A 15322-nucleotide genomic window follows, 5' to 3' on the forward strand; every position below is an offset into this window, starting at 1 on the left:
GTGTACACATTAGCATTCAAATGAGCACTGAGTCCCAGTCTAGCAGCTGCTGCCTGGCTGGCCGCTTAGGTGGCGCAGCTGCTGCATGGCTGGCAGACAGCGCCGCACGTAGAGGACGCGCGTAATTGCGCGGCGGCGCTTTGAATGATCGGCGAGTCACAACACAAATTATGACTAACCAGAGCTAACTTGTTCCAGAATACACCTTTGTCTATGTTATCAGTCTGGTCCCAAACTAACTTCAAAAAGTTTCCACCCTTATTCCCCAGGCTTACACATACATCACCTTTACTATTTGGATCATTACTCTATATGACATTAATGAGAAACTATCTGGGATGGTATTCCATGACCCTCATTTCGTCACATACATGATTTACCTTATCTGTATTGTCAACATCATTTGCAAATAACTCTGAAACTTCATTACTCTTAAACTCCACAAATACCTGATAATCACTATCATCATCATAATTGCCCAAAATTACTTCAACATCACTGACAATACAAGTTTTATCTCCATCAAAGTCACTTACCCCACCTACATTCATGTGCAATAATCCACCAGTCTCAGATTCACCAACCTCAGTTACTTCACATCTCCATCAAAAATACCACCTAATTCAGATCTAGTAGTCATAAACTGATTTACATACAACACTGCTTTCCACCAAAGAGAAGAAATCATTAGTACATACATCATCAAAATTCTCACTAGGCTCCAATTTTAGTTTGTGATACCACAACAATTAAATATACTATCCCAAAACTTTTTATCAAAATATAATGAGAAATCTGATATTCCTTATGTTAAATTTCAGGTACTTGTACCATATCATTAACACTGTTATTATTACTTAATTGCAAGTATAACTTGAGGGTCCTGTGCTTGTTATGTTTCCATGTCCCAAAACCTAGGACCTTCATTGAGGTGAACTGTTGTTTCCCAGTAGTTACTTCTGATTGTTTCTTCTATTAAAATGCTCATGCTTGTCGCCACTATTCCTATCCTGCAGGTGTTAAGAATTTCTCTATAAACACTTCGATCCTGATAGGATTTACCACTATCTCTGTTTCTGTAATTATTGCCATTGTGATTCCTAAATTTTGATTATTATGGTACATACTTCTTTCTACTGCCCTATCATAAAAATGGTTCAAAGACATGTACTAAATCCCACTGCAGTCTTTCTGGTAATATCCTTTTAAGCACATCAATCAATGTCATTTTGTGAAATGTGTTGTCAAGGTGTGTGAATTTTTTTTACCTTAGTTCTTATAAAACTCTTTCAAAGTACTGTCCCTATTCGTATAATTAGGACCATTCAAAAATTCACTTTTAATTCTCCCCTATTCAGCTTCTGACCAAAATTCATTTAAGGAACTTTTCTTGTGACTTTGATATGTTTCCCACTGACTTAAATTTACCCATGACAGAGCTTTGCCTTCAAGATGTCATTCAACAAATTTAATTTTTTTGATTGTCATTCATGCTTGACACAAAAGTATCTCTACAGTGGTGCAGAAAATCCACTGGATGTAAATTATCTGATAGGAGTGTTGACCACATAGATTTTTTGACTGCAAATTTCCTGAACTGCTGAATTTTTTTGAGCTGAAACAGTTGCATTAGTTTGCATATTGTTTTCTACATTTGAAGTTTTTGGTTTAAACAGGCGAAATTTTGTTGGGATTTTTCTGCTACAGCTTTCTGTTCAACTCTGATGTCATCAACATTCTTTGTGTTCTTTGTTTTGCTGACTTGGCTACAAACTCATTCCAAAACAATAGATTTATTTTCTAAAACATCAACTTTATTCATTTACTTTCCTTAACCCCTCTGACAACCAATTTTTTAACTCTGAAACTTGATTACTAAGTTGACCTATTTGATCTTGTACTCCGTCCATTTTGCTACCATTTTTTTTTTTTTCAATTCTTATTCCAGTTAACTGTTTATTAACTGCTCTAAATTTGCTATTGTTATGTTTTCATTTCCTCTAGTTCTGTTAAAACTAACTGCAAAATGAGTTTTTACAGTTTCTATAATGACTATGATTTGACTGGACTCGAACATGTCATGACTGGATCTTGCAGCTTTAATTTCTACCTCACTTTTGCTTTCATCCCAATTCATTTTGTTAACAAGCACAATAGTTCACAAAACTAGAGTGTATGAGTGGTTTGCTAGGTTTAAAAATGGAGACATGCCGACTGAGGACAAACCTCATTCTGGTCGTCCGTCAACTATCTGAACCAACAAAAATATTGAAAAAATTAGAAAGCTTGTGCTCACAGATCATAAACAGACAATTGATAAACTGATTAGTGATTATCTTGAAGCTCAGTTCAGTGAATTTTAAGATTTGGGCAGACAGGAGACTGGCTCTTCCACCATGACAACGCACCTGCACACACACACAGCCATCTCTGTTAGTTTTTGGTGAAAAATGACATGGTTCCACCATCCCATGTACCTTACCTTACCTTTTACCTTTCTCACCTCACCTCACCTGGCTCTGTGCAACTTTCTCTTATTTCCAAGTGTGAAATGGGAATGAAAGGACACCAAATTGACAACACTGAAGTCCTAAAAAAAAAAAAAAAAATTGTCAGCCATCTCTGAAGATGACTACAAAAAACGTTTCAAACAGTGGAAGTGCCAATGGACAAATGGTAGTCATAATGGAGAGCATTTTGTAGGGGATAAAGTTCTTTTGGAAACAATTTGAAAATATATGGCTTTTAAAAAATATTTTTTTAAGCCTCTTGTGTGCTCATGAGTTGCTGTTTTGAAATGTAATATTTGTGATTGTTGTTGCATACAGGTCTCCCAATGGGTATTTGGGAAATTTCCATGGAAAAATTTTGATTAATTATTTTGCTATGTCAGATGGAAGAAAGTGGTTATTATACTTGTTATTTTAATGCAAATGTCTTGAAGGGATCTGACAGTAAAAGTGATAAAGATTGCTTTTGGCAACTTTTAATTTGTCATTGGTCATAATTTTCCTTACAAAAGTTGTTAAAGATATTAGTACCCTTGTAGGTAAAGCATTAATTCAACAAGCAGAAATTTATACATAGTCCTGTCTGGCGTCAAATGGATTTTCAGATCACTATGCACAATCTGTCGCATTATATAATTTTACTCCATGAACAGCTCAGAAACACTCTAAGAAAACAGTGAGACTGATTCACAAAACTATTAAAGGCTTTAAAGAATGCTTAAAAAAGTTGACTGGCATGATACTTAAGTGACCATAATGTTAACTCTAAACTCAACATAAGGCTTGATGAGTTTTTCATTTTTGAAAGTTTGCCTGAAAAGATAGTAAATTGTGATATAAAATCATTAAAGAAACTTTGAATCACTACAGCTATTGGTCAAGACGTGTACGAAATACCCAGAACAAGTAATGATCGAGAAATACTTCATTATAAATGGTACTGTAATGTACTAAGAAAAGTTTTAAGAAAATCCATGCACATGTGTATCTTGCCTGTAATTGACAATTCTGATAATAAAATAAAATCAGTATGAAATGTTGTTAAGAGAGACAGGGAAAGAAGCAATAGAAGGTGACATTATTTCTGTTAAAGAGAATGAAAGCATTGTAGAAAGTGTAGCAGATATTTTTGACAATTACTTTGCAAAAATAGGTGAGAAAATAGGTTCAAATAGTTCAGAATAGAGAGCAGTACAGTGCATAAGAAATTTAGAAATCTTGCATCATTAACCCAGGGTTTTTCCCAGAAAATTTGGAATATGCAATTGTTAGGGCCTCTTTATAAATAGACTGGCTCCACAGATGTCAAGAATTCCCAACCAGTGTCATCTCTCATAACATTTTCTAAAATGTTTGAGAAGCTAATGTACTAGTGTCACCACACACAACTATGTAGTAATGGAATACTTATCAAAATACTGTTTGGAATTGAAGGGGGCATTCTATTGAATTTGCTGTTTATACCTTTACTGAGCACATAATAAAATCTGTAAATGATTAAATATCACTGAGATATTCTGTGACTTACCAAAATTATTTGATGGTTTCCACATAATGTACTGTTGGGGAAGTTAAGTTTTCATTAAGCACATAGTTCAGCACATGCCTGGATAATGGCCAACTTTGGGGCTATAGAAGTCTGTAAGTTAACATATTTAGCATATTTTCACTCTGCTGTCTTATGGGATGATCTGGCATAACACCTTGCTTAGTCAAAAAGTATATATTCATTGCCCAAAAGAAAATAATTAGAATTATGTGTGAAGTTCACACAAGTACATGTTGCAAGTATTTCTTTAAGCAGCTGGGAATATTAACCACAGCTTCACATCATATTTACTCTCTTAAAACAAACTCATCAACAATCTAAGTTTAAGTGTAACAGTATTCACAGGTATAACATTAGAACAAAAAATTACATGCCTTAATGTGTAATTAAACCAACTTTGACAAGAAATGGGTGAATTATGCAACTACAAAACTTCCATATGCTTCCCATTGAAATGAAATGTTTGTCAGATACATGTTTTCAAATATAGATTAATTGTTACTTCTTATCAACTCTTTCTATACCATAAAGGAATTCTCAAGCAGAGATAATTAGTCATTAAAAATGGTAAATCACTAGCATGCAGTCATATAAAATTTTTTATATTTTTGAATATAATAGAGGGAAACATTCCACGTGGGAAAAATATATCTAAAAACAGACGATGTGACTTACCAAACAAAAGCGCTGGCACGTCGATAGACACACAAACATACACACAAAATTCTAGCTTTCACAACCAATGGTTGCTTCGTCAGGAAAGATGGAAGGAGAGGGAAAGACGAAAGGATGTGGGTTTTAAGGGAGAGGGTAAGGAGTCATTCCAATCCTGGGAGCGGAAAGACTTACCTTAGGGGGGAAAAAAGGACGGGTGCGCGCGCCTTTGAATATATATATATATATGTGTGTGTGTGTGTGTGTGTGTGAGAGAGACTGCACACACACCACACCCGTCCTTTTTTCCCCCTAAGGTAAGTCTTTCCGCTCCCGGGATTGGAATGACTCCTTACCCTCTCCCTTAAAACCCACATCCTTTCGTCTTTCCCTCTCCTTCCCTCTTTCCTGACGAAGCAACCATTGGTTGCGAAAGCTAGAATTTTGTGTGTATGTTTGTGTTTGTTTGTGTGTGTATCGACGTGCCAGCGCTTTCGTTTGGTAAGTCACATCGTCTTTGTTTTTAGATATATTTTTATATTTTTGTTTAGTTTTGTGTGTGATCTGTGTGTACTGTCAACACATTCAACAACATAATGTTTGTTGTAAATTTGATCTATGGAGCAAGGTACTATAACTAGAATTAACAATTGTGACAGAACAATAGGGACCATGCATAAGATATAGTTGATACACCAGAAGTACTGTACTTCATAGATTTTTTTTTCTCACTATCATAAAATGAAACTGGTAATGCACATGGAGCACATTGATTAGAATTCCAGTGAGCCTCAAAACCACTGGGCTTAATTCTGAAAACAGAAATCCAAGAAGGTATTACAAAGCATACTCTGGATAGAATTTTATTAAGGCAGCACAAAGCAATGGGTAGTAAAGATTGTTTAGGATTGAGATCTCATAAAAGATTCTTCAATTTTTCCTTCATGTTATGTGGTGGTGGTGGTGGTGGTGGTGGTGGTGGTGGTGGTGGTGGTGGTGGAGGAATATTGAACATACACACAAGAAAAACATGGTCTCTGCACCATCAGGTAGGAAAGCTTTGATGTTTTTAGACAAATTGGTGTTTAACTTTCTGCCAACAATGTGATTAGAGACAGGGCGGATGATCATGTAACATGTTTGAGGAAGAAAAGCATTACCATTCTCACTAGACCCTCAGACACAAGGTAGATTCTGTGTTCCTTCTGCTACAGAAATTTTATGGATTATTGGACAAACTGTGTGTCTGGATTGAAGATTTTCTAACAAACAGAATACAGCTTGTCATTCTCAATGGAGAGCAGTCTTTAGATGCAAAAGTAACTTCGATCATACCCTGAGGAGTGGTAAAACACCATTACTTTTTATAATGTTTATAAAGGAGCAAATTGATAACGTAAAAATTCCCATGAGGCTTTCCTTGGCTGATGCTTTGTATACAGAGAAGTCAGTGCTGGAGTACTGTAGTGAAATGCAGGAAGCCACACTGGATTGTGGAGGGAGCGGCAATTGATTCTAATCATAAAGGAAACGTATTGCTGCTACATAGACGGAAAGGCCTGTTGTCTGTCTAAATGACTCCAGAACAATTACGTTCCCACCCAAATGAGGCTTACAGCTCTTTTGTGGGTATGTGTGTGACATTCATGGGGCCCCGAGCTATTGCAGCTTCTCTTCTCTCCTGGGCTGCATTCCCTTCCCCATATCCATTCATTCCCACCCTAGCTCCTCCCCCTTTCTCCCTTTTTCCCTTTGTTGACCCAGTTATTCCCTGGGTTCTGCTATTCCTTTCCGGTCTTGTATTTCGATTCTCCATTTCTGCCTTTTTTTCTGGTCCTCTTTAGCATTTGATCTGCCTTTCTAAATTCTGTGTGTAGTGTGAGCAATCTGGGGAAGAACTCCCTTCCTAGCATTTACGGAATTTGTCGCACTTCTCCCCCTCTTCCCTCCAAACTCTAACCTCTGCACCTCCCCCTCCCCAGTCTGTGTGGGTGTGCTTGTTATGTACCCATGTGCCTCAGTCACCTGACAACACAGATATCACAGTAGGGGTACTCCAGCTGTCACTGCCTCCTGTATCATTAGGAGATGTTGCTCATCTTTTTTGTGCATTGGAAGTCCCAGCAACAAACTGTGCCAGGTGGCCCTCACTGCTGCTGGGTGGTGCCCACAGAGTGAGCCCCTGCTTGGAGGGTTGCTACCAGGTTGCACAATATTTGCATGAAGTGAAGTGTGCCAAGCTCCATACTTCTGGTTGCTCTTCTGTGGCCCTCCCTTCAGATATGAATTGCGCTCTCTCTCTCTCTCTCTCTCTCTCTCTCTCTCTCTCTCTCTCTCTCTCTCTCTCTCTCTCTTCCACTCCCCTGGAGGGGGTCCCGGCCCACTGGCTTAGGGCAAAACCCTTTCACCATTACTTTGTTTGTTCTAGGACAGATGGAGAGACATTTGCCGCTACTAAACAGCTCATTTTTGTAGAACACATTGAAGATAAGTTCGGTTTAGTTGATTCCGTTAGTAAGATGTGATCTGGTTCTTCACTGATTGAAATCTCATATGCCAGTCAACAATGTAGGAAAAGAAAAATTGCTACTTACCATAAAGAAGACACTTGAAGTTGCAGACAGGCACAATTAAGACACTTAAGTAACTCTTTAGGCCACAGCCTTTACCAGTAAAGAGGCACACAAACCATTCACACACACACAAGCAGGCACACCTCACTCACACAGTCTCTTCCTTAAAATTGCTAAGGAAATCCAGGCTAATCTGGAATGACAGGGCATTCATTTTGTTAAACATGTGCAGAAAGAGCACAAAGACAATTGCACAATTACTGGCACCCAGTCCTCCAAATCTGGTGTACACACAGTTGGCTACCTCCTTGCACATTCATCTGTCTGAAATGACCCATGCTCACACAAACACCGAAAAAGTGCTTGAAATGTTGTGTGATATGGTTGGTGTTTGTGAGGGTAATTGTTTTCTTATAGCCGTGCTGCCTCTTGACTGTTTCCATCTGCTTGACCATATGCAAACACCATCTCTGCTTGTTCCTGACAATAATGCAGGACTGTTAAGCTACTTATTGTATGCTACATCATGCAGCATGCACCACACAATATACACATGGCATGTGGCAACAATGTACTTCCGGACCCACATTCTTTGTTGTTGTTCTTGTTGTTGTCGTCGTTGTGGTCTTCCATCCTAAGACTGGTTTGGTGCAGCTCTCCATGCTACTCTATCCTGTGCAAGCTTTTTCATCTCCCAGTACCTACTGCAACCTACATCCTTCTGAATCTGCTTAGTGTATTCATCTCTTGGTCTCCCTCTATCATTTTTACCTTCCATGCTGCCCTCCAATACTAAATTGGTGATCCCTTGATGCCTCAAAACATGTCCTACCAACCAATCCCTTCTTCTGGTCAAGTTGTGCCACAAATTTCTCTTCTCTCCAATTCTATTCAATACCTCCTCATTAGTTATGTGATCTACCCATCTAATCTTCTGCATTCTTCCGTAGCACCACATTTCGAAAGCTTCTATTCTCTTCTTGTCTAAACTAGTTATTGTCCATGTTTCACTTCCATACATGGCTACACTCCATACAAATACTTTCAGAAACGACTTCCTGACACATTCATAAGAATCTTTTTCCTCCTTTTCCAATCAGGAACATGTTTCTGTAGGGAAGGAGAGGGAAAGATGAAAGGATGCGGGTTTTAAGGGATAGGGTAAGGAGTCATTCCAATCCCGGGAGCGGAAAGACTTACCTTAGGGGGAAAAAGAGGACGGGTATACACTCGCGCGCGCGCGCGCGCGCTCGCGCGCATACACACACACACACACACACACACACACACACACACACACACACACACACACCACACACACACCACACACACACCACACACACACCACACACACACACACACCACACACACACACACACACACACACACACACACGTATCCATCCACACGTATCCATCCACACGTATCCAGACACAAGCAGACATATTTAAAGACAGAGTTTGGGCAGAGATATCAGTCGAGGCGGAAGTGCAGAGGCAAAGATGTTGTTGAATGACAGGTATGAGTGGCGGCAACTTGAAATTAGCGGAGATTGAGGCCTGGTGGGTAACGGGAAGAGAGGATATATTGAAGAGCAAGTTCGCATCTTCGGAGTTCAGATAGGTTGGTGTTGGTGGGAAGTATTCAGATAAACCGGACGGTGTAACACTGTGCCAAGATGTGCTGGCTGTGCACCAAGGCATGTTTAGCCACAGGGTGATCCTCATTACCAACAAACACTGTCTGCCCCACTCCCAGATTCAACCAAACAGCCCTCGTCAAAGATTTACTGTCCTACACTCGTATCTCTGCTGGAAATATCACTTTGCCACGAAGAAAAATGATCCTATTCCTACTCCTAATGATCCAACTCCCCAAGACACTATCCAAATTGAACCCTGCCTGGAACAGTTCCGTCCTCCATCACAGAGGGACTCACCTCCTCTTCCTCAAAATCAACCTCTCCAAACCTTCCAGGAATTTCTGACTTCCAGCCTTGCTTCTCAATCCTTCTTAAAAAAACCTTAATCCTACTCCCAACATCACCACTGCTGAAGCCCGAGCTATCTGTGATCTGAAGGCTGACCGATCCATCATCATTCTTCCGGCAGACGAGGGTTCCACGACCGTGGTACTTGATTGTTGGGAGTATGTGGCTGATGGACTGCGTCAGCTTTCAGACAACACCACATACAAAGTTTGCCAAGGTAATCCCATTCCTGAGGTCCAGGCGGAGGAATCCTCAGGACCTTAGGCCCCCTACAAAACCTTCCACCTGACTCCATCAACCTCCTGACCCCACCGACACCCCGCACCCCTACCTTCTACCTTCTTCCTAAAATTCACAAACCCAATCATCCCGGCCGCCCCATCGTAGCTGGTTACCAAGCCCCCACAGAATGTATCTCTGCCTTCGTAGATCAACACCTTCAACCCATTACATGCAGTCTCCCATCCTTCATCAAAGACACAAACCACTTTCTCGAACGCCTGGAATCCTTACCCAATCTATTACCCCCGGAAACCATCCTTGTAACCATTGATGCCACTTCGTTATACACAAATATTCCGCACATCCAGGGCCTCGCTGTGATGGATCACTTTCTTTCACGCCGATCACCTGCCACCCTACCTAAAACCTCTTTCCTAGTTACCCTAGCCAGCTTCATCCTGACCCACAACTTCTTCACTTTTGAAGGCCAGACATACCAACAATTAAAGGGAACAGCCATGGGTACCAGGATGGCCCCCTCGTGCGCCAAACTATTCATGGGTCGCTTAGAGGAAGCCTCCTTGGTTTACCAGGCCTGCCAACCCAGTTTGGTACAGATTTATTTATGACATCTTCATGATCTGGACTCACAGTGAAGAACTACTCCAGAATTTCCTCTCCAACCTCAACTCCTTTGGTTCCATCAGATTCACCTGGTCCTACTCCAAATCCCATGCCACTTTCCTTGACGTTGACCATCTGTCCAATGGCCAGCTTCACATGTCCGTCCACATCAAACCCACCAACAAGCAACAGTACCTCCATTATGACAGCTGCCACCCATTCCACATCAAACGGTCCCTTCCCTACAGCCTAGGTCTTCGTGGCAAACGAATCTGCTCCAGCCCGGAATCCCTAAACCATCACACCAACCACCTGAAAACAGCTTTCACATCCCGCAACTACTCTCCCGACCTGGTACAGAAGCAAATAACCAGAGCCATTTCCTCATACCTTCAAACCCAGAACCTACCACAGAAGAACCACAAAAGTGCCCCACTTGTGACAGGATACTTTCCGGGACTGGACCAGACTCTGAATGTGGCTCTCCAGCAGGGATACGACTTCCTCAAATCCTGCCCTGAAATGAGATCCATCCTTCATGAAATCCTTCCCACTCCACCAAGAGTGTCTTTCCACCGTCCACCTAACCTTCGTAACCTCTTAGTTCATCCCTATTAAATCCCCAAACCACCTTCCTTATCCTCTGGCTCCTACCCTTGTAACCGCCCCCGGTGTAAAACCTGTCCAATGCACCCTCCCACCACCACCTACTCCAGTCCTGTAACCCGGAAGGTGTACACGATCAAAGGCAGAGCCACGTGTGAAAGCACCCACGTGATTTACCAACTGACCTGCCTACACTGTGAAGCTTTCTATGTGGGAATGACCAGCAACAAACTGTCCATTCGCATGAATGGACACAGGCAGACAGTGTTTGTTGGTAATGAGGATACCCTGTGGCTAAACATGCCTTGGTGCACGGCCAGCACATCTTGGCACAGTGTTACACTGTCCGGGTTATCTGGATACTTCCCACTAACACCAACCTGTCAGAACTCCGTAGATGGGAACTTGCCCTTCAGTATATCCTCTCTTCTTGTTATCCGCCAGGCCTTAATCTCCACTAATTTCAATTTGCTGCCGCTCATACCTCACCTGTCTTTCAACAACATCTTTGCCTCTGTACTTCCGCCTCGACTGACATCTCTGCCCAAACTCTTTGCCTTTACAAATGTCTGCTTGTGTCTGTGTATGTGCGGATGGATATGTGTGCGAGTGTATACCTGTCCTTTTTTTTCCCCCTAAGGTAAGTCTTTCTGCTCCCAGGATTGGAATGACTCCTTACCCTCTCCCTTAAAACCCACATCCTTTCGTCTTTCCCTCTCCTTCCATCTTTCCTGACGAAGCAACCAGTGGTTGTGAAAGCTAGAATTTTGTGTGTGTGTTTGTGTGTCTATCGACGTGCCAGCGCTTTTGTTTGGTAAGTTACATCATCTTTGTTTTTTACACACACACACACACACACACACACACACACACACACACACACACACACACACACACACATATATATAAAACAAAGATGATGTAACTTACCAAACGAAAGTGCTGGCAAGTCTATATTTATATGTGTGTGTGTGTGTGTGTGTGTGTGTGTGTGTGTGTGTGTGTGTGTGTGTGAGAGAGAGACTGCACACACACCACACCACACACCCCGCGCCCGTCCTTTTTTCCCCCTAAGGTAAGTCTTTCCGCTCCCGGGATTGGAATGACTCCTTACCCTCTCCTCAGTACTGACCCACATCCTTTCGTCTTTCCCTCTCCTTCCCTCTTTCCTGACGAAGCAACCATTGTTTGCGAAAGCTAGAATTTTGTGTGTATGTATGTGTTTGTTTGTGTTTCTATCGACCTGCCAGTGCTTTCGTATGGTAAGTCACATCATCTTTGTTTTTAAATATATTTTTCCCCGCGTGGAATGTTTCCCTCTATTTTTTTAATATATATATATATATATATATATATATATATATATATATATATATATATATATATATATATACTTGCCAGCACTTTCGTTTGGTAAGTTACATCATCTTTGTTTTGTGTGTGTGTGTGTGTGTGTGTGTGTGTGTGTGTGTGTGTGTGTGTGTGTAAAAAACAAAGATGATGTAACTTACCAAACGAAAGTGCTGGCAAGTCGATAGACACACAAACATACACACAAAATTCAAGCTTTCACAACCAACGGTTGCTTTGTCAGGAAAGAGGGAAGGAGAGGGAAAGATGAAAGGATGTGGGGTTTTAAGGGAGAGGGTAAGGAGTCATTCCAATCCCGGGAGTGGAAAGACTTACCTTAGGGGGAGAAAGGGACAGGTATACACTCGCACACACATCCCTCCGCACATACACAGACACAAGCAGACATTTGTAAAGGCAAAGAGTTTGGGCAGAGATGTCAGTCGAGGCGGAAGTACAGAAGCAAAGATGTTGTTGAAAGACAGGTGAGGTATGAGCGGTGGCAAATTGAAATTAGAAATTAGTGGAGATTAAGGCCTGGTGGATAACGAGAAGAGAGGATATACTGAAGGGCAAGTTCCCATCTCCGGAGTTCTGACAGATTGGTGTTAGTGGGAAGTATCCAGATAACCCGGACGGTGTAACACTGTGCCAAGATGTGATGGCCGTGCACCAAGGCATGTTTAGCCACGGTGATCCTCATTACCAACAAACACTGTCTGCCTGTGTCCATTCATGCGAATGGACAGTTTGTTGCAACAAATTTTTATGTTTGTGGGTTTGAGTTTCTTGTCCACAACAAATATTCCAGTTCCACTTAGCATTGGCCCATTCTTTTGATGTGAATTTAAATTTCTCCTCATAAATCTCACAGTTGTCCATTTTAGGTTTTGACCAGATTTCTGTGCCTGGTATTATGAGAGCTCCACAGCATTTCTTAGAAATGCTTCAAACTCTGGCACTTTGTTGCGAATGCTTTGGTAATCACTAATATTTTACTACACCCACTGTCAGGGGGTATTTCTTTGGATATTATACAGGCACGTGCAAGTCTCTTACAGCTATTGTTATGTAGAGTGAATGGAGAGCTGCATCCTCTAAATAATCCATGTGTGCCCCCACACAGACAGCCATGTGGTTTGCTACCCCCCAAGGTGTGGTGCACATATGCATCCATTTAGGGAGATACTAACCTGTGGTACAATTCCAGGAAGTCACAACCTAGCTTGTCACAGAACCTGTAAAGACTCTGGGTCAAGTCTTCCATTCAGCCCATAACCAGAGGCCAATGATCAGTTCTGAGGACAATATTGCAAAGTGTGAGCTTTGTTCAAAATCTATAAGCTAGGCTAGTGTTTTCAGAATGAATATTTCATGCTGCAGCAGTGTGTGCTCTGGTTTGAAACTTATTGACAGATTAAAAGAGGAAATCAAGTACTGAGGGAAGTAAACCTGTCAGAGTGAATTGTTTGGATAGCTCATTTGGTAGAACATTTGCCTATGAAAACCAAAGGTCCCAGATTAAAGTCTAGGTCTGGCACACAGTTTTAATCTACCAGTAAATTTCATATTAGGCTAGTGTTGTCTACTCTGCCTGTCACTTAATGATAAAAGTATGACTTTGAAACTGAGATCACAGGCATAGCTTCAACCAGTGTGCACTAGTCTGCAGTTGGTTGCATCCTGTACCCTTCAACAGTTTCAATTATGCCTCCAGGCATACATTCCTTGCTGCCATTTCCCTAATCAATATAATATTTACCATGTGTTTGAACTACCAATGAGTAGCATTTGCTACCTCCTGATACAGGACACAGCAGATTTCCCAACAAGTGAAATGAGTCTCACTGGTTTAATTTCAGTTTCATTGGAAGACAGCACCTTTTAACTTGTTGGTAGGGGGATCAGTATAACACTGTTCTTCCTGGTCTCTGTCTCCCCTGTACAGAGACTCTACATGTAACAGTGACACAGCATCCAGTCAAGAGGATGAGTAGTGACAGACCTCATACTTCCTGCAGAGGAGACGAGGTACACTGAAGAGTACTTTAGATACATTTGGTATCTGTGGTGCACAACTCCCAGGAACCCTCTCAGTACAATCATTTGCAGCTGTTTCCAATCACTCGAGTTTCCAGGGTGATTTTCAGCTGCTTACATACACCACCCAACTCATCGCAAACTTGAGAACATCATTTGCAGTGGGGCTAGGTTGTCTCTGGTGCCATGTTCTACAGAACAGTGAACAAAAAACTTCAAAATAAGCTTGCTGATTCTCTTTAATTTCCATGTCTTTTAAATGAAAACTATTACTAATTCCATTTAAGGGCTAAAGCAATTAATACACAAATTGTGATGATGATTAAGGTGACAGAAAAACGTGGGGTAAGTTAGTTACTTCATGAAATGTGTGCACAAACCACACAGTATTACATCAGTTCTCTTCCGTTAACTTATTATATCAACTTCTTTAACGGGACCACATGCCTTGCATCCTCATTCTGGCCCCAAACTCAACAGATGGCACAGTGTTGATTCCAGACAATGCTTATTGTTACCAGTAGTTGAGCTGCAGTTCAAAGAGAACCAATGGTGGAAGAAAGTGTGCACTGCTGTGGCTAAGGTGAGTGGTATACTTGTGTGTTCTAGAGCAGTGTTTCACTGGTGTTGTGATAAGTCATAACCAGTTGGTTTGAATTTGATAGCCGCCAACAAAGTTTAACAGTACTTGACATGTTACATGTTTAAAGAGACTGTGCTCTCATCAGATTGACTCATTCCAGTATGTTTTTGTTTATGAATATAACAAATGTGTTGTTAAGAATTACTAGTATTTTGACCATGAGTGTCCAGTATTGACAACCTGATGAGAGCATTCTCGCCCAAAATGATTTGCTGCAATGTTTGAAGTACTGTTAATATAGGTGAATGCTATTATTTACATTTGATAAGGTATAACTGCTACTTCACATCTAAAAAAATGGAAAATTTTGAAGTGTCCTAACTAGTTGTTGAAATTTTTGTAGTAGCTCATCTTGTAGCACCAGTCTGGAGTCTGTTACAGCTCTCCACAGTAGACTCTCATGTGCAAGTATTTTCGTCCCTGAAGAACCGCTGTAACTTAGATCCATTAAAACCAGCTGTATTCACAGTATTCGTGTGTAGGTCTCCTTTTACTATTTTTAACCCCCCCCCCCCTCCCTCCCCCCCCCCCCCTCCCCCCTCTCCTTCTCTTCCATCTGTT

General features: G+C 41.2%; 1 protein-coding gene across 1 annotated transcript in view; it reads left to right on the forward strand.

Moving 5' to 3' along the window:
- LOC126457044 (uncharacterized) overlaps positions 1 to 15322 on the forward strand; it is a 282626-nt gene that overhangs the window by 230733 nt on the left and 36571 nt on the right. The gene's annotated exons all lie outside the window — the stretch shown is intronic.

This window comes from Schistocerca serialis, chromosome 2, assembly GCF_023864345.2.
Source record: "Schistocerca serialis cubense isolate TAMUIC-IGC-003099 chromosome 2, iqSchSeri2.2, whole genome shotgun sequence".
Taxonomy (NCBI): Eukaryota; Metazoa; Arthropoda; class Insecta; order Orthoptera; family Acrididae; genus Schistocerca; species Schistocerca serialis.